Here is a 23,677-nt window from a genome sequence, read left to right as displayed (position 1 = left end):
TTATGTATAAAATCTATACATATAAAGTCTTTTGAAATTGTGATAAGACAGACACATATTAATCTCTTTGGTATCACTATTTCTCCTTGACAACAATGACTTTAAGAGTAAACACACACTATTGAAATGCAGAACTGCCAAGATATTCAAGTTGTAGTCAAATATTTCAATACAAACTCAAACATTTCTCTTTAAATGCTCAAATAATCGTATGTGCTGTCCATTATAAGTTCTTAAATCTTAGTGTATGTCAACTGTAACTTTCAAAGCAACATCTTAATGTTAAAATAATTTTCTTCGTGACATAACAAAAATATTTTTTATCAACAGACTAGGCGTTTTACAATGAAAGAGTGTGTCTGGGTTGTTAAAGAATGTGACATATTTAATGCACCGTCATTATTTCGTTTCACATCATCATTGGTCCAGTAATTAAAATGGCTGAAGTAGTTACATTTGTGCTTTTATTTCCAGCCATTTAGATTTCTGCACAAACAATAGAAAATAACAATTTAAGAGTGCTAAAATGTTTGGTCTTCATCTTTATTTTTCAAGGGTTTTCTTGGCGTCCCTTCCTTCTATCAAGTTGAACATATCAGTGTAAAGCATAAGCAAAGTCGTCCTGCAGTGCCAAAAAAATCTAACAGCTTTAACAGTTTTGAATCATTTCGGTGAGCAAGAATAGAAGAATCTTGTTTAGTCCCGGATGGCATTCACAGACAAGCTTAAATCCTGGGAATATCAGATTATTCTTTCCATTCACTCAATGTGCCATTTGGCCAAATCATTCACAGCCTTCTTATCTGTGACAGAGCAGTACCTCCACCGCCTGTCCTGCACAGCCTTGACCTCCAGACTGGGTACAGCTCCTTGAACAGAATCAAAACAACACCGACCCACCAGACCTTAGAACAAACAGCACTGCCCTTTGAATCTGTTTTGTTTACACCAAGAAAGAAAGAAAAAAGTAAAACTGTGTGACAGAGTTCCCACTGCTATAGAGTCTGGGTTGCTTTTTGAAAGACATATTCACTTTATTACCCAGAAAAAAGCTATGGTTCTATAAAAACACATTTTGTTGACATACTGCATGTAGACCCGGCTTTTAAGCAGGCTATAGGCTTTAAGTGATATGTACATAAGAAAAATCAAATAAGAAACAGGTTTTGATAAAACAAGAAGAGAAAATGATTTATTTTTAAAACTTTCGTGTGACAACTGGTCCAATCTTTGCTCTATATTTCATAATTTATAGTTTTTTGTTAATATTAGTTAATGCTGCAAATAAGGTTACCAAATACAACTTTGATTTTAAATATGTGGGCTAGTAGTATATGCTGAAAAGAACATAACCTAAGATTAAAGATCCATATGAAATTTTGATGCATCTATGGGTGAGATTGCGAATAGCAACCAACGGCTCACTTCATCTCTCCCCCTCCCTTTCAAAGCACTAGCGTGGCTAACACAGTACTAAGATCTTGACACGCTTTAGCATCTTTGCCGAAGGAGGTAACAAAAACACAACACGCTCTGTAGAGCAGTTGTCTGTTTTGGGCTACTGTAGAAACAACATGGTGAATTCCATGTAGGGGACCCATGGTTTGTATAGATAGAAATTGCTCCTCGTAAGGTAATAAAAATGCAACGCTTCATTATGTCAGGTCTTTATACACCTCAAAAGACACAGTTATGTATATTAAATTGCATTTCAGTCAATAGATCCTCCAAAAAATGACACACAGCACCTTTAATACATGATGTAGGAGGATTTTTCATTGTTAGGCTAGATGGTGTTAGCTGTTGCATTGACCTGTTGCCACCTCACTGTAAAGTGTTACCGAATAATGGATAATATATACATTTATTCAAATAGTGTATCTGAATGACCGCGATAAAAACTGTTATACTGACAAAAAGTGATATTTAATCACATTCTTGTGTATCACAACTTCAATAATGAACTAGATTCAAAGGGTTCCGAGCTATTTAGAGGATTGATTCATGTGAAAGTGTGGGAAATGATGGCGATCCATTAAGTAATCAGTGTCTTTTCTTTAACTAATGATGAGGCCAAGCAGTACCACTTCGATTCATTAGGTGGAGTACAAAAGACTGATTTCACCCTCATAACTCTCCTGCTTTGCTGCATAACTACATTGGTAAATGCTCATTGGTGTACAGCAGGCTTAAAACTAAAGTAATGGTTCTGAACTTTTCTTGCTTCCATATAAATACGTTATAAATGGCAACCCAATAGTACCAACATTGTTGATTATATTGCAGCAGCAATCCTCTCCAAAGTGACTTACAGTTCATTCAAGCAGTCAATTTTTGTATCCATATACGTGTATCGACCTCCAGCCTTTGCACTGTTAACAATGCGCTATAGTTACAGGAACACTTATCGTATAAAGATAAACAAAATTGTCAATGTATTAAAGTGTTACTGGTTACTTGAATTTATCATTATCATTGCGGTTTTTGTAGCAACACATTTTTGGGTCACCATTTTCCAACCATGTCCTGAAGTTTCTCAATTAAAGATTAGAAACGTTTACATTTGCATTCACACAAAGCTGTTTTAAACTCGCCCCGTTCCCTCTATATCACTCCACTGGCCAAGACTTGTTTCTCTCTACCTTCATTCTCTGAAGTCTTTAAGACTAAGATGAGAGACGAAAATGAGCTGCCGAGCTGCCTGGATTGAGCTGTAACAGATGGCCACTTTCACATTTCAGGTGGATTGGCTCCAGCAATAAAGCGCTTTTATTCATGTGAATTGTCAAAACTTAAAGGAGATGTGCGGTTTCCAATGTATGCATATTCGAGCATGGAAAGCATTCTTTTACCATTAAGCAGCGTTTAAAGCAAACCCATCTTCTCTAAAAATAGAATATGGCTCCTACTGGGGCTGTTTTTAGCTACTCAAGTCATGTGATGCTGCTCTATTACGAGAGAATCGCTACAGCAGTCTGCTTTCATTTTGATTAAAGAATAATAGTGCCGCTTCAGTATCTTACAAGCTGGTAATTATAAACTGGATTCAATAAGATTGATCTGAAAGTCTCCCCATTAAGCACTGAGGGAAAGTATGGACACTTTTGAACTCAAACGCCTCATGGGCATTAATAGCAGGTGAAGAAGGATGATTTTTTTAAAAATAAACGTGCACTATTATGATGATTAATTTGCGAAAGAAACTTTCCTTCATGTCATCCATGCAAAAGGTTTTTGAAGTGAGCTAGAGCACCAGTGTTGTGTGTAACTAGTTACTAAGTAAGTAGCTACAGTAATTTAATTACTTTTCCCTTTAAAAAGTAAAATTACAAAAGGGATTACCCTATTCGTTCTGTAATTTAATAACAGTTGCTTCTGATGTAATTGAACTAAATACTGTGTAATATATCCAATAGTGGATTTACATTAAAATTCAAAGACTAAATAAAAAATGCATGCATTAATGTATCTTTCTCACATTTGTATACTTTGGTCAGTTAATAACGATACTTTATTGTCGTTTTTTATTATTTATTTGAATGAATTATGAGTCATTTTGTGTCTTTCCTTGAGCGCTTTTCCACCATGTGCGAATCGTTCTCGTTGCTTAATCGTTCCACTCCGTGCCGAACCATGCTAGCTGGTACGTATATGGTTCCACCGTAGGGCTGATAACGGAAATGTTTAGAATGTAAACACAAACGCATCATGCGCTGCCTTGGTAACACAAGAGACTGAGGTGCAACGTCTCTGCGTGCGTTCATTAGCACGATTTACGGTGAAACAACTGTTCCGAAAATTCTGAGCAGAGAACAGTTTGTAATCGTGCCGTGTCGAACCAGGCTCACGTGGAAACATGACTGTTACCGTTTCCGACTGTCCTTAGAACGGACCGGCGCGATGGTGGAAAAGCGCTCCCTGAATCACTTAACTAATCAAGGTTGACATAGGATATAGAAAGTCATTAGTAATGAGTAATAAAATACTTTGTAATTTGTACAGTAATCTAATTACTCTACCGAATATGTAATTAGTACTGTAACTAGTAATTAATGACTTTTTCAGAGTAACTTACCCAACACTGTGGAGCACTATGCACTATATACACTGCACGACCAGAATGAATGCCAAAAATATTAGCTATTGTTAAAATTATTTTGAAAAGAAAGCTGGTTTCAAGCAGCGTTTGTGGAAAAACCACAATGGCAAATGAGTTCACGGTTGCTCATTAAAGTAGAAACATATCTCGCCAAAATAGACTTAAAAAATGTATTCAGCCTCTCCAACACCTTATGCTCCAAAATCATAAGAAAACCTGCTGAATATAAGATGTCAGTCAAGGCCACAGGCAACAGTGTGTGAATGGATATCGAAAAACAAGTTAAAAGCTAAACGCAGCAGAAAAAAGCGACCTGGAAAGTTCCTGTGCACAGTGGTGCAGACTCATTTAATTACATGTGAGCGCGACATACGTTATCAGGCTGGGCCAAAATGAAATTAGGTACAGGGCGATTCAAATCTAACTCAGCTGGTATTAAACCCTAAATCAGAAGAGCAACAATGGTGCCTGAAACGTGATTGAATTTTCAATGATGTCATTTCTTTTACTGGGTTTTGTTCAACCTGCTGCAATATCTGGTTTATCGTTATGAGAACCCATTTAGGAAGGGATTGCAGATAATTTAATTTATTCAAAGTGCAATCTAGAATGGCGAATGGATAGTTCACCTAAAAAATGAAAATGATCTCTTCATTTACTCAGATATGTCATTTTAAAACTGTATGACTTACTTTCTTCTGCAGAAAACAAAAGAAGATATTTTGAGAAATGCAGTACAGCGGTACCCATTCACTTAATGGACACAAAACAAATGCAGGTCAATGGGTTCAGCCAAAACTGCAATAGATGAAAGTGAATGGAGACTAAAGCTGTCAATCATTAACATCTTTTTTTTTTAGAAAGACATACAATTGCGAACAACAGGCTCACTCAAAGGCTGAGTGAATGTTTTTTATTTGTATTACAAAAATGTATTTATTTGAACTTTCCCACAAAACATTTTATGTACATTTACATGATTTACGATTGACTAGCTTGTACTAGTAACAAGCTTGAAGGCAAAGCCTTGAGGGTTATAACAGTTTGAGCCTGCAGAGTCGACTCTAAATGAAATTGATGTGGAAGCAATGCTTCACTTACGTTCGAGCAAGCAGAATCTACCCTCAGGAAAAGCCAATGTAACAAGATTATCCAAACGGACGGGCCATGTGCAGAAAGAGAGCACAGTGAGAAATCTGTTTTAATATAAACAGACTGGACTATGACAGGAGTTTTATCACTTGGTGCAATACACTGTTCCAAGCAGAAACTTCAGATGATTTTGCCTTAGTTCATTTTTGCGCAATGCCACCAATCATAGTTTAAATTAAAAACCGACTGAATGAGTCGGTCAATGATGCATTCGCCCCAAATCAACACTAATTGTCAACCAACCTTTTAACTTAACCTTTACTATCATTTTAAGTTAAACAACAACACAAGCCAACTGGAACCCAGCACACTGTGCACAATGACAGTGAAAGTGACCTATTTGTCAGTTATAGTGACCCATACCCGAAATGTGACCTCTGCATTTAACCCATCCAGAGAGTCCACAGCAAGTCGTGAAGACGTGTAAGTCAGCTTTATAAATATAGAGCTTTTTACAATTTTCATTGTTACAAAGCAGCTGTACAAGAGAACATTGACTCTTAAGTAAACCGTATAAGGTTATGCAACACAGGTCAAATATCAGACAGACTATAAATTCCTATATGCAGTGTTAATTAAATAAATCTGTAAAATTCCAGCAGCCCCCCGGCCAGGCGAACAGTGCAAAACAGTATGCAAACGGTGGCGAGGAACCCAAATCTCCATTGGAGGAGAAAAAACCTCAGAGGGAAACCAGGTGTAACCAGGGGATTCCAGTTCCCCTCTGGCAAAAGCTGCAGCCTCTGCACAAGCTCGACAGTGCTTGCACAACAAGGCAAAATAAAAAAAATAGATTTACAATTAATAATGTAATAGTGGCTGAAATTTTGTTGAGTCGCCACGTCCAAGGTCCAGGTCTATCATCACAGCATTTGTCAGGTCTGGGCATGAACTGTGACCTCCGGAGCATTGGGCAGATATCACTGCAGCGCTCAGGGAGCAAGTAGGGGTAAGGTGCCTTGCTCAAGGGCACCTCAGTTGTTATCCGCAGACCCTGAGGATCGAACCTGCAACTTTCTGGTCAGGAGTCCGACTCTTTAGATGAAGACCCAAAGTGATGACATTTATCTTATTGTTTAGAAATTCGTTTTTGAATACAAATACATGTAAATGTGTCTTCTGAATAACCATGAAAAGAACTTGAATTATCGTGTTTTTTAAGAAAGCTCTGGTTACCAAAACACAAACGAAACAGGAGAATCGAGAAAGCCCCAGACACTTGAGCTACTGCAGCATTTGCAGCTTCATCGAGGCACTTGAAGCCCAGCTAAAATCCTCATTCATCCTCATTCATATGATCGATGGTAACTAGGGCTCTTAAAGTAGATGCAAATGAATAGTCCCGGTGCTTCAACGCAGCAATATTTTAAAGAATGGTCAAAACCGCATTACAGAACCTGTTTTGAACCTGCCCTGATTCCAAGTGTGTTATGCTGCATTATGAAAACATATCTCAATATGTCGTGAGAGTGCATGAGGAGAATTTTCACATACTGTACTTCAACGACAGAACCACATGGATGAATGGTGCATCTGAAATCATTTCTCTGCAGTAGTTTAGAGAGGCTGACGCAGAAAAATCACATGAATACACTTGGAACAATGTGTCAGACAAACAAAACAAGAATTAATTAACCTTCAGTTGTTAACTATACATTGGATGAAATAAAAATGTGCCACTTAAATAGCCAACAAAACTTTGTTTATTCAAAGGGATTCAGGCATTGTTTCGGATGATAAATGAGTCCACCTCTGTTGATGGAGGTAAAGACTAAAATAACATTCAAACCATGTAATTCTCACAGACCAAAAATATAATGTGGGCCATTAAGTGGACACAAGGCACACAGTGTAAATCTTACTGTTAAATTAAAGGTTGCTCAAATTAGAGCGAGTGTGCATCACATGTTCATAATTTAAAAGCAATTGGATTTGATGTACATTCTCTGCCATTCACTGATCTGTTTGCGGGGGCGCAGGTGGGATTTTTAAACTGGGGGGACCATGATGTAAGCAAATAAGTTCAACTAGTTATTATGCGTAATTTGGGATTTAACTAGTGCTCAAGGAGTTACTTTGCCTAATTTGGACTAATGCTTTGCAATAAAAATCCATTGGAGGATTCTTATTTGAAATCATAGATAAACAACAATGAACAAAGGCCTACCTATCAACACTAGCAATACATGATCAAACTGTTTTTTGTCTAGTATGCCAAACACAAAACTTCATGCCTTCAGCAAAATATGTTTCATTTAAACATTCAAACATAAATCAGTCAATTTACTTCAGTCAGTGTATACAGTTCATTGGGTTAGATGATAATGTTATGCTAGGACCCTAATTTTGTCTTGCAAGTCCAGATAAATCATTATTAACTGACGATAAATTGTTTGATTAATTCACTATTTGCCTCTGTCTACTATCCTAATTCCATACTAGTCATGCTCTCCACATTTTACTGTGTTTGCTAAGCGCAAAAGACTAGCGATACAAATCATTGACAAAACTAATCTGCTACATCTGGGAAAAGGCATAGGATATTTACGTTTTTTGGATTTTTTTTGTCTCTTCATTGCCTTTAGTGGCAGTGCAGTACATTTTTTTCAGTCCAGAAAAAACACCAGCTCAGTCATAAATGATGGCATTTGATCACATGGTTACCGCAACCACAGGCACAACAGAGGCAACTAACAGCTCCTCATGGGAGCCTGGGGTGGGGTCAGGAGTCGTAGCGTTGATGATATTATATATAACAATTGGTATAGTACATTTCGTAGGAGGCCAGGGGGTACACAGAAGGATGTTTATTGTTCGAAGGGGCACATCATTTTAAATGTTTGAGCGATACTGGACTACGGGGAAATGTATTATATTTAACTACTGGTAAGGGAAGGATTGCAAAAGAAATAACAACAAACATCTTTCTGCAGCCACTGTTTTACAGCAGAAATGAAGATTTTTAATGATCCTGAAGCCTTTGTAAAGAAACAGTCTAGCAGTGTTTTTGTGGATTCAATGCATGCAAGGCTTATAAAAAGTTGCTGTTTACATCCCGGTCAAATCAACATTAGACTACTGCGTGTGAAATCCTTCTTGTGTGGCAAAGCACGTCATCAGAGCGAATTCAGAACAATCCAACATGACAGCTTACTTTTAAACAATCAGATCTAGCTCCCAATTCACATTGCGTTGATGCAGAAATCACATTGAAACCACATTATGAGAAACCACTGCCGTAAGAACAAAAATCTATAATTTCATCAGTTTTCTCTGTTCTCTTGTTTTCACTGACAGCTCACTTCCCCTGAATATTCCCTCTGAGTTTTGTGTTGAATGTGGGGGAGAGACATGGCGGATTTAACACTGGCCGCAGCTTTCCAAGACGTATCCCCGTTCACGCATGATAAAGCAGCGAGCACTCTGTAAACACGGTTAGCATTAGCACGAACAGCACGCACTGACCCTAAACAAGAGAAAGGACGACGAACATGGCCATGGTAATGAAGATTTCCCTCATGCTGTGCTCTGAAGTAGCTTTACCCCCAGTAGGGTGGAATGATGGGAGATTAGTGTTGCTGAATATGTTGTGATGACCTTCAGCCCCCTATCTGTGTGAGGATAGATAGCACTGTTTGTGTAATGATAGCTTGGGAAACCGTGAGAGAAATGCTATGAATAAAGTGAAAGAAACAGTGCTTATGTCATCACTCTTTACTTTTGCTGAACACAATGGTAATAGTATCTGAATTCTTTTAACCCTGAATCCTCCACCATTTGGGTAGGTTACAGTATGCTAAAATAATGAATTACTTAAATATAACAAGCAAGAAACAAAACAGCATAACGTTCATAACTCATAACAAAAATATTATAAAACACCACTGTTCAAATGTTATGCATCTCTCGGGACTTGGTGATCTCTTTTACCCTAAAGTAAGCTTTTTGACTCTACCAGCTCACGTGCATTTAAGGGTGTGACTTGTCATCATCACATTCAGAGCTTGTTTTTACGTTATATAATGATAAAGATGCACATTCTCGGATGAAGACAAAACTTTCACAATCCAATTTGCCGAATCCTCACTGATGAGATAAAAAGATTAAAGCAATGAATGATGATGTTATAATAAAGTTGATCAACTTTTTTCTTTCGAGTGACAATCTTAATGCTCATCTCTAATCTGATAGACTCATATTGTGAAGGTTGAAGAATAAGGTTGAGTATGTGTGAGTAAAAGAAAGAGATATAAATTACACATAGAGAATATGAGAGAAAATCTTAGAATCCTAGTTGTATGAAAAAGAAAGAAATGAAATTAAGGAAATGAAATGAACAGCAAGCATCTGTTGCCAACTCAACTTCTGCCGTCACAGTCTCAGTGGACAGTCTACCAACAGCTGAAAGTCCCTGATAAGCCACAAAGCCACAGAGAGAGAGAGAGAGAGAGAGAGAGAGAGAGAGAGAGAGAGAGATGCATGGCTATACAATATTGTTTTTAGAGCATGTCTGTGAGTTAAAAGACTTTAAAAAACTTTAACAAAAACAACAAAATAATTAAAATAATTAAAAAAAGGAAACAAAGGACATTCATTTAACCTTTAACCTCTAAAAAGTACTGATAACTCTCATGGGTATAACAACTGTGTATTAAATGTAAATGTTATTTTATTTTAGATATGTTCATTTTGGTAAAAATGGTTTGCTTTTTGATTGCTTTAAATAATTTTTTGAATTTAAAATCACATTGCGCTGATAGTGTTTCATTTTGCTATCAGGCAAAATCATTTGGTAATTCTCCTCTTACAACCGAAGACTGACAGTGTAAATAGGAGCCATTTAATTCTTCTTCACTAATAGGCAGCTTTGCAAATATTTGGCTTTCTAACAACTAAAAATCGTCATCTTCTCAGCACAGCTTTTGTGAGAAAATGAACTAAACGAACGAACCTTCTTCGTAAACAAAGATGAAAAATGAAAGGGAAAGTGTGCAATTTCTATATAGTGGCATCAAATGCTTTGCATAAATAATGGCTTTTCAAACTGTTATTTCACTGCCACCATGTGCCATTGGTTGTATAAACAAACATACAGACCTACCACATGATGTTAACAGTTCACAGAAACGGAAATATTCATTGTGGTTAAACATACCTATAAATAGTAAATTAAGTCAAACTAACTCCATACTGCACACTTTTAATTCTTGTTCAGACTCTTAAACAGTTTTGATTATGAACGATTCAAAATAAACTAAAAAATAACGTTTTTTTAAATGCATTAAAATGTTTTGCGTATGTGACAAATAAATTAAGAACGCACACCAGAAAGCTTAACACTGGAGACTATTTTAAGCATGCCCATTGCTGTTGCGGTGATTGATTTCATTTCGTTTGGAATTTTCCATTGAGCATATGTTCATAAATCAGGTAACATATGTTCTGTGAAGCAGACAACAGGAAAACACTTAGATGTCTGTAATACTTGTAATTTCTTTCTTGATGCTTGATGAGTTTGACATCAAGTTAAACTTATTTGAAAGGTGAACTTTACCTTATGACCACACAAAGAGATACCGTTACCTAACCCTTGTGAATCAAATGTATTTGCATTATTTATTTCTGTATTCACATGTTTATAATGTCTGTAATGGTTGCTCTCTCCACTATGGAACCACATGTACCATTTACAGAACAAATCAGTTTACAAATTTATGCTTACATACTTTTACTCAACAGTCATTCCCCCAACCTAATTCTGAAGTACAAAATAAAGTTCACCACGTTTATTCAGAATACAATGTCATAGAGTTTCAAAACCTCAAAATCAGTTGGAGTGCCAGCTGCAGCCCTTAACAGTTAATAAAGCCGATCACAATTCAACCTCAAATGGATGTTTTTTTGAGAATATCACATTATCACTGTTGTGAGAAGTTCTGTTTCGCTCATGACAAAATGGAAGACACTCAAACCAGTGCAAAAACATAATCATCTGTTATGTTTGCGCGAGCTGAACATTATGGTAAATACTAAAGCTAAATGGAACTTCAAGTGGCGCCGTGATAATAGTCCTTCGCATATTTTTCCACTCATATGAATTTAAATTGTTTTTCACTTTTCATGTCATGGAATTCCCAGCAAGCTGTGAAAATTCCGATTGTTGTTTAAAAGCTTGAAAATCGGCCATTAAACTGTTGCGCTATAATTTGCCCAAGTACTTGACAAAACTCTTTCATTAACATTTTTTTAAAGCTGAGGATGTTCTCCCACTTATTATCCCTACAATCATTTTTAGCCATGCAGAACTAATGCCAGAAAGTTATTTTCGTTAAAAGCATAGTATGTTTTGTTTTTGTTCCCTACCTTTTGGTGTGAGGCTTTATTAAAATCAGGCAGCAATTACTTTGTTTGGCTTCCGTTGTTGTTTTGTGCAAGTGTGTGCATTGTGTGGGTGGGTAAGGACAGTTTCATTTGTGATGATAATGAAAGTGATTGGCTGTATAAATATGTAAATTATGTAGCTGTGCCAAACATCTTTGTGATTAAATTAGCAGTTTCATTTTACATTACTAAGATTTAGCTTTAACTTTTAGCTTTCTCCGACGGAACTCCCTCAACTGCTTCAATGAATAAAACTCATGGTGCGGCTTGTAAACCAGTAATACAAAGTTCTACCCAGCATTGTAACACCTCTATCACCAATAAAATGAGTACTGTTGGTATTTGTGGATTCTTGGTGAACCTGAAAGCTTTTGACGCAAGAACTGCAAACTGAAAGGGTTATCGACTTCTTAGATCTTCAGGCACTGCATAGATTAATAATAAAAAAATGTTGGTCTAATGTTCATATTAAGTTGAGCCATTATCAAATATATACCAAATAATATTTAGTAAATCAATATAAATCAACTTGTATTAGAACATCTTCCCAGTTGTCTATATTTATACACAACTTCTCTACCAATTGATCAGTTACAAATGATGCACCTCACAGTTTGTTGGTTTGTATGGATTTCATAGCCTGCGGGAAGCTATTGATTGAGAGGACGAATCAAACTAAGTTTCAAACTTGTATTATTGTGTGTACCGAAGGGGAGAGCGAAGCATCTGTGAAGTAATAGAGAAGCATGAGTGAGCTCTTATTGACTTGTTTTGACTGCCTCAAGGTCACACAGGGATGTTTTGGTGGTCTTTGACAAGCTGCTCTGGCTTAATCAATGGGATTGTTAATGAAAATATAGAGCTTGAATTAATGTTCTAATAATCCAACTGCAAGACGCAGGTTTGGAGATCAAGGTGAAAACAGTGTGACTTTGAATATTTTAAGCTAAAATAACTACATGCATTTTTTATGTTTATTTATCTTTTGTAGTGTTTTAGGGAAAGACCACACCCATACAATCAAAATTTTCATTTTTACACTTACTTTTATTTTTTATTATCTATGCTGAGAAAAACAAAAGACAGCACAGGCTGGCCTGGCGTGGTTAGACGGTTATGGGGTTAAATTAGGTTTTAAAGGTCCAGTGTGTAATTTGTTTTGAGAATCTATTGACAGAAATGCAATATAATTTACATAAATATGTCATAAGAGGTGTATAAAGACCTTACATAATAAAGGGTTAAGTTTTTATTATCGTAGAATAAGCTATTGAACATCCACTGCGGGGCCCCTATATGGAATTCACCATGTTGTTCCTACGGTAGCCCTAAGCGGACAAACTGCTCTACAGAGCGTGTTTCATTATCTCCTTTGACAAAGAAGCGACAACGTGATGACATCTCAGCACTGTGTCAGCCGCCATAGATTTTGAATGAGATAGTTTTCAATGTAGACAGCACCATTTTTATTATACAATGCTAATAATAGAACTGAAGTGCAACAATGTCATACATTTCCATCCTTTTGATTAGTTATTTTAAACAAACATAAATATTCATTTGAATGAACTGTAAAACATTTGCCAAACAAATGACAAAAATATGCAAAAATGACCTAAGTATTTGGATTCTACAGTTTGTAAGTTTCAATTTCATGCACTAAATACTACAGTCTTATCTGGAGACGATTACATGTTTTGCTATTGTTATAAGTACAGTGCTTTTCAATGTTTAAAAAAATATCTCAACACAACATTGTACTTGTTACAGAGAGAAAGACATTTTTACCAACCCATGACCATAAAATATTCATTACGAATCATGCAAACGGAACAGAGTCAAATATTGAGGGAAAGTAAGAAAGCATAACAGAGTCAAATCTAAATCTAAAATATGAATACAATCTACATCAATGAATAAGCCAATGAAATATATGCATTGCTCTTTATTGTGACCCAGTGACAATGTGTATACTCTTCTTAAGTTGAAAGTTAAAGTGTGTAATATTTACTTTTTAAAATATTTTTTCATTTCCTATAGGGATGGTTCAACCAAAAATGATTTTTTTTTGACACTGTTGAGAAATGTCTCAGTGGTTTTGTGCATACAAAGAAATTCGACCGAGGTCAGTGTTTTTTGGTAACCAATATTCTTTAAATGATCTTCTTTGGTGTTCCGCAGAAGAAATTCATACAGGTTTGGAATGACATTACAGTAAGTAAATATGACAGTATTTGGGTAAACAGTCCCTTTAGTACATAATATTCTGTGATGATGCTTTCAAAAAATAATTTATTTAACTGACACATAAATAACACAATTTGACATTAAAGGAAACTGCAAGAGTGTTTTAGCTTTTCATGATGCACCACTAGCATAAGGGCAGAATATGAACATGCATCACTTATAGTCAGATATATCCAGAGGCTATGCACTTTTACGGCGTTAGCTCTACATTTAATGATGTATACAGTATTCTCTCAGTGACAGACCTCACATAACTTGACACAGCAGTCTAATTCATTCATCAGATGTGGGTGTAATGCACTGCTACCGCTTATAATTAGATGTAGCCCACAAATTCTCATAATGAATCGCTCAATGTGACATAGTTTATGGATCTGTGTGGTGTTGAGACTAAGCCAGTGAAAGGATAGATAGAGGTAAGAATTCTTAACAAAATGGAAGAAAGAAATCATGTAAAGCTCTTCATTATGACATAAATATGCCTGAATGACACCTCAGGAGATTTACATTAATTAATACTCATTTAATATTCAGACATGCTGTTGCACAGGTTCTGCAATCCACCTCATTTTAACACAGAAGATGTGCTACAGTTGAAGTTTACAAGTGAACAAGAATGTTTTCTTAAGCTTTTTACAAACACTTCTAATGTTTTCCTTGCGTAAATAGACTGATTAATTTATATAAAGTTCTGGAAAAATCTTTTAATTGTAAGTCATGTTCTTTTAAACAGAATTAAGTCAACTTTAATAGTCAAGAGGGGAGATGTATTTAAAGTCAAATTTTGTATTACTTTTACTTTGCTTCAATTGTAGTTATTAATGTATGAACCTAGCAAACATGGTTCATGTGTTTTAAACAATCTTGTCATGGTAATATTTTTTATTAAACAAAATATAATTAATGGCCAAGGCCAAGTCAATCCTACTGCAGCAGGAAGTTTTTTACAATTACAGTATGCTGCAATTTTAAAATGTACTGTATTCTTTTATAGCCAAATATCTGAAAGCACTTTTACATCAGCAAATCAAATTAAACGTATAAATACATCTGGTCTTTAATATTATTTGCTTGGTGTCGTTTATAAGTATATAAATACTGTACAGATATTTCTTTCACAGAGTATCCACTATATCAACATTTCTGGCATTCATCAAATTTTGACCTGTGTGATGCATAGAAGGATTAAAAATGTAGTAGTGGAACCAAACCAGTAGCTCAACTTCATTCATATTAAATAATGTTATTCAAGTGAATTAATTACGCTTTTCCAAAATCTGGAACAAATTTGCGGAAAGTATAATCAGAGAGGAAAAATATGTTTATTAAAATTATAGAACATATCGGCATGGCAGATTAACCAGTGAAAACACATCAGCTGCAATGAGAGCTTTCACAGGATCTTGCAATGAATAATGAAGTGTGGCAGAATGTTTGCAATCTGTCAAAACACACAATTCCCACTGTTTTATTTTAATTCTTCACTTAGGAGTATTGTTTTAAATCAGTTTTAGAAAATAAAAAGATGTTTGTGAACTATTTACATTCAGTACTGAGCAGCCAAGAAGACAATGTACAGTTTGTGTTGGTTTTCTAAAGGAGCTCAGCTTCTTGAAGCAGTGGCTAAAGGGAACATATTGATGCTGTATTGGATCATTTTTGACAGTTTTTTGCCAGTCTGTCAGGTTCTATTCATTTCCAAATCCAACCAAAGTGTTTCCACACATCCAATGCCACAGCTGGTCGCAATAATAAAGACTGGCATTTTTCATATTTAGCGGTCTTGAATTGAATTAATTCCAGTTCACTCCACGCTTCAAGCTGAATATGTCCAAGTGACATTCCAAGTCCTTGAGCATTTCTTATCTTGCTGCATGTTTGTTCTTATGGCAAATGTAATCTGTTTTTGGCATTTGCTTGAAAAAGTCTCCTTCAATGCTGTATAAAGGCAGGCTCCACATTTTCGCCAACCAGTTACAAAAGGAGCCACAGAGACAAAAAACTGTCCTGTCAAAACCTTACTGCACAATAATATAAGGTGACTTTGCGTTGATTGGAACCCTTGTTTAGATGAGAGGTAGGCCTATTCATTTAATATTTTAAGGTGTTTCTTTCATACGCCATACTCTTTTAAAAAGAACATTGAAATACTCCAGAACAAAGGAGCAATGTGTAGATTTTAGCTGCATCTCCCTTTCGAAACACTACGGTGGCTAACACAGGGCAAAGGTATCGTCACGTTTTCGCTTCTGTGCCGAAGGAGATTTTCAAACGCGGTCTGAGTGGACCACAGATGATGATAATGGGCATATAATGTACATGACATCTTTATTGGAGTTCACAGTTTTCCTGAGGCCACTATAAACATGATTTCAGGGGCTCTCTTCCTTAATGTGCAGGCAACTTGGAGACCAAGTCACATAACTGCTGTAAAAAACTCTCCAGAGCTGTAAAAAAAATACTGCCAAAAAGAAAGCGACGTATTAAAGACTGCAATGGATCGGTGATTCTCAACCAGTGATTTTGCAGACTTAAAAAAAGAAACATACCTTTAAAATGGAATTTACACACATTGATCGCTCAAAACTACCTGAAACTACTTGAAACTACTTGAAACTACTTAACTTTCATAATAATATTTCTTGTTTCTTGTAATATGAATGAAGACGTATTCAAGCCTTTCTAGGACTGAGGGCATACAAACAAGTTTGGGCTAGATTATAAAGAGACCCTTTATAATGTAATCTGGAATGTAATCTTATACACGTTGATATTTCGTTTGTATGTTTGCATAAGTTAACATTAAAGTCATTTGATAAACCACTTTTATTAAAGCATTTAGAATGCTTTAAAGACCTAGAAATCACATCAGAGATGATTTCCCTTCTGTTTTTATTGTGCATTGCAGTGTACCGGTGAAAATGAATTATCCACGACCTTAATTATCCCCTGCTGGATTGATATTCATGTGAAACTGCTGAGCTCACTAGATGATTAAGTCCTACAAGGGCGCACATTTACCCCCTAGTGTATTTGAAAGCTTGTCAGCCAGCAATTCTATATTGCTTTACCAATTAAAAGATCTGATTAGATATGGAGTTTTTAATTAGAATACCTTAAAATGCCATTAGGATGATTTCAAATGACTACTCGGATATAAAAAGCTTGAAAGTGGATCCTGAGGCACGTCAGACAAGGGGATGATATAAGCACTTTCAATAACTACTAAAAGGTGGACTTACTCAATAAAAATGTATTCACCAGAATGTGGGGTTTTCAGCGGGAATCATACTTTTGCTTCACATCTGCAAGCTTTGTAATCGTCATTTTTTTAGGCATATACAGTATGTTAGTGATTATACAGTATAGAATTTTAAAGTGGAACAAACACAGCTCAGATATACTCTAACACCACAGTTTGCAATTTAAAAACCATGCTTTAACTCTTACTGTATGTTAACAGTTGTTTCAGCTGAGTCTATTTGATTTCATCTAAATAATTGAGAAAATAAACATCTTTTATCATCTAAAAAAAACACCTCAGAGAACTCGAAGATCCTGAGTTGAAAGAACAACACCTGAGCAATACATGTTCTTCATGCATTGACTAACAATCCATCCTGCTCCCTCAATTCCAAACTCATTTTATGCTATTTCAAGATTTAGCATGCTTGAGACGGCTGTAATTCTTTTGATGAAATCATTGAGTCAAATAAGCTCAAATATGCATTTAAAGATGACACAAAATATCTAGCTTCTTAAAAACTGACAATAACACCGCTCAATACGCAAACCGAAAAAGTTCAAACTCGTGCAGTATGACTGACGCCACATCTTAAAAGTAAAACCATTAAAGGTATTGAACTGTGATTCTCACAGTGTGAGAGTTAAGCCGCCTTTTAACTGCACACGACATTCGGACACAGCTGTTGAATTTCACCCCAGTGGCAGTCGTGAGGAACTTTCAGTTTGAACGTAAGCCCACGCCGACACGGGAAGCTTCTTCCAATAAAGCAGTGAAAGAGCTTTCATTCTCCGTATGCATATATATATAGAGAGAGAGAGCCACTGTTTTGGAAGGAACAATATGGAGAAAAAACTATAATAAATATTCCATTAATCATTTGTAAACGATCAATAACCAATCATCTTGAAAGGATTCACGTGTTACTGACAAAGTGAAACAAAAAAAGGAGAAATCATTTTCATTTCACACACGGTGATTTAATTGGAATACACTGAAATGGAGAGGCCCCACGCAGACATTTGGGTGTTACTTTCCTCATTTGCATCGGCTCTGTGCTGTTTACAATTAAATGGAATATAACCAAGGACATGTGCTCCTGCGAAGAGCTTTCATTACAAGTATCGCACTCAGACAGCTGGCTGCCCATTCTTGTGCATGAAAACCAGCCATTATACTCGGAAAGTGTATGTGTTTGTGTGTAAGTGAGAGATAGTGTGAACGAGAGACCCTTTGGATGCAGATAAACCCTCATCGGTGCCAATTCTGATTGCATAGTGCCAACATTTAACTCTTGATGTCAATCGATTTTGCAGCAGTGCTGTTAAGTCGACACAATTGGGGAATGAAAATTACCAGTATGGCAAATTAAGAGCCAGACCGCCATGCCGTCACTCAAATGCCTTAACATGCTTTGCAAATGCTATTTTAGGCGGCAGTACGAATAGAATGCAACTTGTTGTCAACGTAAAAAAGACGGTTGCATCGAGACAAAGGCCAGAAATGCATAATGAAATGTCAGAGCAGACCGCATTGGCAATGAAGCATAAAAAATACAAACTTTATATATCGTCTCCATCCTGCTCGGCTTTTATACAACCATTACATTAGATTGCATCACAAACAAATCACAGCAATATCACTCCAGACCCGCTGACCCATTACAGAAAATCATCACGCTATCAAGATCTCATTAACTCCATTTGCAAAAGACCACTCGATAGCATCGGCCTGTAGGATTAAAAATAAAGATTAAAAAGGAATTAATCTAATTTCCTTGACTTGGGAGTAAACGCTGACACGTCAGACACAGGTAGTGCAAGATCGTTCGGGATAGAACGAAGACTGAGATGAACCTAATGTTTATGCTGCTCCCAGAAAGGAACTCTGGAGACGGGAGATAAATCTTTGCTATCTGAAGAGTCCGTTTCAGGGTTTTACTTTAAAGGTCATTTTCCTGAAGCTGATTCTGATTTATAGATTGAAGAGAGGTGTAGGTTTTATAAACTAAAGCGCAGATAAAATATTAAAGACAGGAAAAGCTTGCTGCAGAGCTCGGCAATCAGTCTTTATACAGACATGTAGTGTTCTTCCCTTTAAATGAAAACAGACTCATTGTAACTGCTTATAAAACAACCTGCGGAATCTGTTCTCGTTATTCAAAATGTCTTGCGGTAATTTATATTTGTAAGGAAGCACACATCTAGGATGAATTTCTTACAGTTGCAAATAATCATGGATTACATTTTACAGTCAAAATAGCTGTTTGACACTGTTTAGGTTATGCCTGTGTTGCTTAATCCTGTTTAAATTTACATAAAAAGAGCAGAGAATTTCACAAAGATGTCTTCATCAAACACTAGCAGGCATTAACTGCTTCATTGATTATGTCATTGGGTTGTTAGAGGGAAATAGAAATGACGGCTGTCTATTCCAGTAATCCTCAATGCAATAGAGATAATGAAAAAAATGACTAGCAATGTCTAGATCATTCCTGGTTAAAATGTACAAGCCTACCTTGAATGCACTACTGTAATTTAATGCAAACTATATAAAAAAGTTAAACAAACATGGAGATCCAGATAACAGTTTTGTAATATTATCTTTACTTTTTGTGCTTGATCTTCAGGCCAAGACTTACCAAAGGGAAAGTACTTGAACTTTATTTTTTCATTTTTAATGGCATTTGTAAGTATTTCATGTTTATAATATACATACATATATATATATATATATATATATATAATTTTATTTTTTTTATTTACCAAATAAATCTAAATACCCGAGGTTGAAAAAACAATCACATTTAATAGATGTAAATGGCAGATATTAACCATATATGTTGCTTAAAATTAGGATAAAGGTACAGTAACATCTGTGAAGTATTTGACCAAAAATGTATAATGTTGTGCGTCCACTATAGCAACAAACACTGGCTATACGTAACAAAAAACAGACATGTAAAGGCTAATTCAGACTGATCCAACAAACACCACCATTCTAAATTCTCATTGATCTTCTTTTGTGTTCTGCAGAAGAAAGAAAGTCATAAAGGTTTGAAATGACAAGAAGGTGCAGAGTGAATTATGTCAGAATTCTCATTTTTGTGTGTACCGTGCCTTTAAGGGTTACAAATAGTAGATTGTTTATTAACTGTAATACTTGTATGCCCCAAAGTGTGTTAAATTAAAATGTTCTTCACCGTTCTGTTTTTCTCAGGTACAATATCTCCAGGCTGTGGGAGAATCTCACTTGCTGGAATGAGATTATACCTCACAAACCCTGTTCGGGGTTTCCTCCCACCTGTGCTGGTTCCCACACTGATTCATATTTTTATTTTCAGAGAAGGCAAACGCATGTAGGTGCACAGAATGATTGACATCAAATTCAAAAGGCACATTCCATTTAGCTTCCTACATCTAGCTTTGATTGCAAACTAAAACTGTACATTTGCAGAGACATGAGGCTAGACATTTTTGAAGCACTGTAATCTTCTTAACGCTAGCTTTTGAAGTGGAAAATGTAATTACGGGCTGATTCATTACAGGATTGGAGTAGGTGTCTTAAGTGTCAAGCGGTATTGTGATTAATTATGATGTTTTTGCTTGCTTATGTATTTTTTGTTTGTTGTTTTTATTCTTTTGCATTATGTTTGGGTTACTTTAGCTTGACGCTGTGTCCCTCTCAGTGTATATACCGTCTATCATGAAAGCAAAATTGCTGTGGGACGCTGCACAGAATTAAGTGTAGCATAATTTTGGACCAATGAGATTTTACATTGTTAGACAAAAAATTATAAAACAGAAAGACTTTACATTAAAGAGATTAAAAAAAAACGTCATTGTTTTTTGTGTATTCACGTGCCTTTATACCATTTCAGTAGGTTCAGAACAGGTCTGAAATGATCTTTTCTAAAGATGAAAGAATTTGCCCTAATTAGCTATCGTTGAAGAATAGATGGATGAACGCTTGATGCCCACAAACGTAATTTGAAATTCTTGAAATTTGTATATAGAAAGGCAATGTGAAAAGCTGTTATTGATTATTTGAAGGTAGATGTGTCTGAGGGGCACAAAATGTCATAAGTGAATGGAAAAATGAGACAATGAGTGCAGCAGTATTGTACAGGGACGGCGGTCCACAGAGGGGCTGCTGTTATGCAGCGGGATTTGAATAAAGCTCGATGATTAGAGATGAGAGGATTCTGATGTTTGTGAAAGCCATTATAACTCGCAGATTGAATGGGCTGAGAGCTCAATGCATGGCCTCTCTCCATCTCTCAGTATTTTAAGTAGAACCAGCAACTGGTGTCTTCATAGGAGAGATGGGAATATGGTGGTATGGAGGAAAGATGTTTGTGTGCAGAGAATTCATTGGCTTTCAATGAGGTGGAGAGCGGTAAAGAGCAGATAGCTGAGAGTCGGGCGTTTCGCAGTTTCCATTTGCACTTGGAAATTAAATAGCTCTCTCATTCCCACTCCTCTTCTTGTTATCGCTTACATGCATGCATGCAAAAACACGTGATACAACATACGATTTTAAGGTTGTTTGTTTACTGAAAGACTCAAGGGGGGATTCAAGTTATAACACCCAAATCACCAAAGAAATTATGCAAAGCAGGTAACACTGCAAATGAAGACAAAGAAAATGCTGGAAGAAATTTTCATGGTGCAGTTTTTAGTTGCAGGCTGGTTCTGAGTGCTAGAATGAGGATAATGCAGCTTTAGGCCGTGTTCACATTTGACTTATTTTTTGACAAGAAAGAGTTGACAATGGCACCTTTTTAGTAAGAAAAACACTCGCAGCATTGTGGTTTATAGCAGCTGGCAATGTTCAAAGATAGCAAGGCTTCATGGGTAGCATAACAGAATTCTATTTGAATTATAAACAGAGAATGTCTTTGCTATAACTAATCACATATTTAAACACTACAATACTAATTCCGTGCTAGAAATGCAATCAAAAGATATTGAAAGAGAAAATTAAACTCCAACCGGCGTTTTGGATGCCATTTTTGACGAGCTTGAGCCTTCTCAACCCATCACGTTCCTCCTATGTTGTTATGGAAACGACAGGTCTGTGTCATTGCTTGATGTAGGGTGGATGATTCTTCAGAAAAGTTTAACTTTTTTCAACCTCAAAAGATGCTTTGAGCTGCAGAGACGGATGCTTGTGTTTAACAAAGTTCTAAGTTTAAAGCTCAAGACTTGAGAACATGGTTGACTCCATAGGATTATAATGTCACACAGACGATAGCAGCTTCAACAAGTCAAGTGTGAACATGGCGTTAGGGGCCGATCAGACAGAACATCTTAGACGAGCCACATTTTCAGTTAGCAGGGAGCGTTTTTTTTTTTTGCGTTGCTCATGATTGCCGGGCGCCTCGCGTTTTTGCACCTTCTGCACTCTGCATTTTTGCCGTCTGCTGTACCTTGAGTTTTTGGCGGAGCGCTCTGAGCACCTGAAGTTGAAAAAAATTTACTCTGATCAGAAAAGCGGTTGACGTAATGCGCCTTTTTCCCATTCTCCAATCAAATGAAAGGAGAGGCGGGCCTTCAGTTGTGGTGATGGAACTATAAAGTTGCTTGAAATGTCTGGAGACTGCAATGCCACGATGAAGGAGAAACTTGTGCTGACGCAGGTTAACCAAGCAAGGTCAGAGAAAGAGCCTTTTGCATGTACCTTTTTTAGTTTCTGCTAATATGATTGTTAACATCAACTAGACGGCTGGCCGTATAATCCTTGACTGACAGGGCAACTAATTAGGTGGTTGCATAGCAATGTAAAAAAACACAGCGTGCAGCTCTATCCAAAAAGTTAAAAAAAAGGTAGTGATGTACGCCTTGTTTCAAACAGAAAAAGCACGTTCTGTGTGATCGTCCGCTCTTATCACCAGAGTTTTTCAGGTCGCCTACGAGTCATTTGGCAACAGGTCTCTCACAAACTGTCGGAAGAGGGAGAGCGCATGTCAGGCCTCTCCCTGGCCCTGTTGCGTCAGGCTCTCCGCCGGGGGACGGGCCCCTGGCTATCCGTGGCCTATTGAGCTTTCCACAGGGGCTGCGGTATCGCTGCCTTCAGGAGGGATTCCGACTTGGAGGCGTTCAGTCGTAATCCCGCAGGGAGTAGCCTCGCGCCAGTGGCTCCTCAGCCAAGCGAACGAACCAAATGTCTGAACACGGTTCATCTGGTACTGAGCAGGATTACTGTCGCAACAACACGGATACAACTAACCTGTCTTTTGAGAAGTTTTTCATGTGAACGTGCTAATTCACTCCCTGACACAGATGCCGCTTAATACAAAAAAACGGAAATACCCCCAAACACAAGGTGGCGCTGCACAACTTTATGCTTCTGACACTCTCTTGTCACACAGAATGATTAATTGCTTGCTCTTCATCAATGTGTGCTGCTCGGCAAGATCGTTTTGTGCTTGAGCACCACAAAGTCGTGTTTTACTGTAACTTCAGCTGCTCCAGGCACGTGAACAATAGAGCCAATCTCATTGGTCGCCAGTTTTTATCACAATGTGTCAAAGAAAAAAACCTCGAGACTTT

Source organism: Barbatula barbatula (assembly GCF_947034865.1).
Source record: "Barbatula barbatula genome assembly, chromosome: 12".
In the NCBI taxonomy this organism is placed as follows: Eukaryota; Metazoa; Chordata; class Actinopteri; order Cypriniformes; family Nemacheilidae; genus Barbatula; species Barbatula barbatula.
This window is presented reverse-complemented; position numbering follows the sequence as displayed.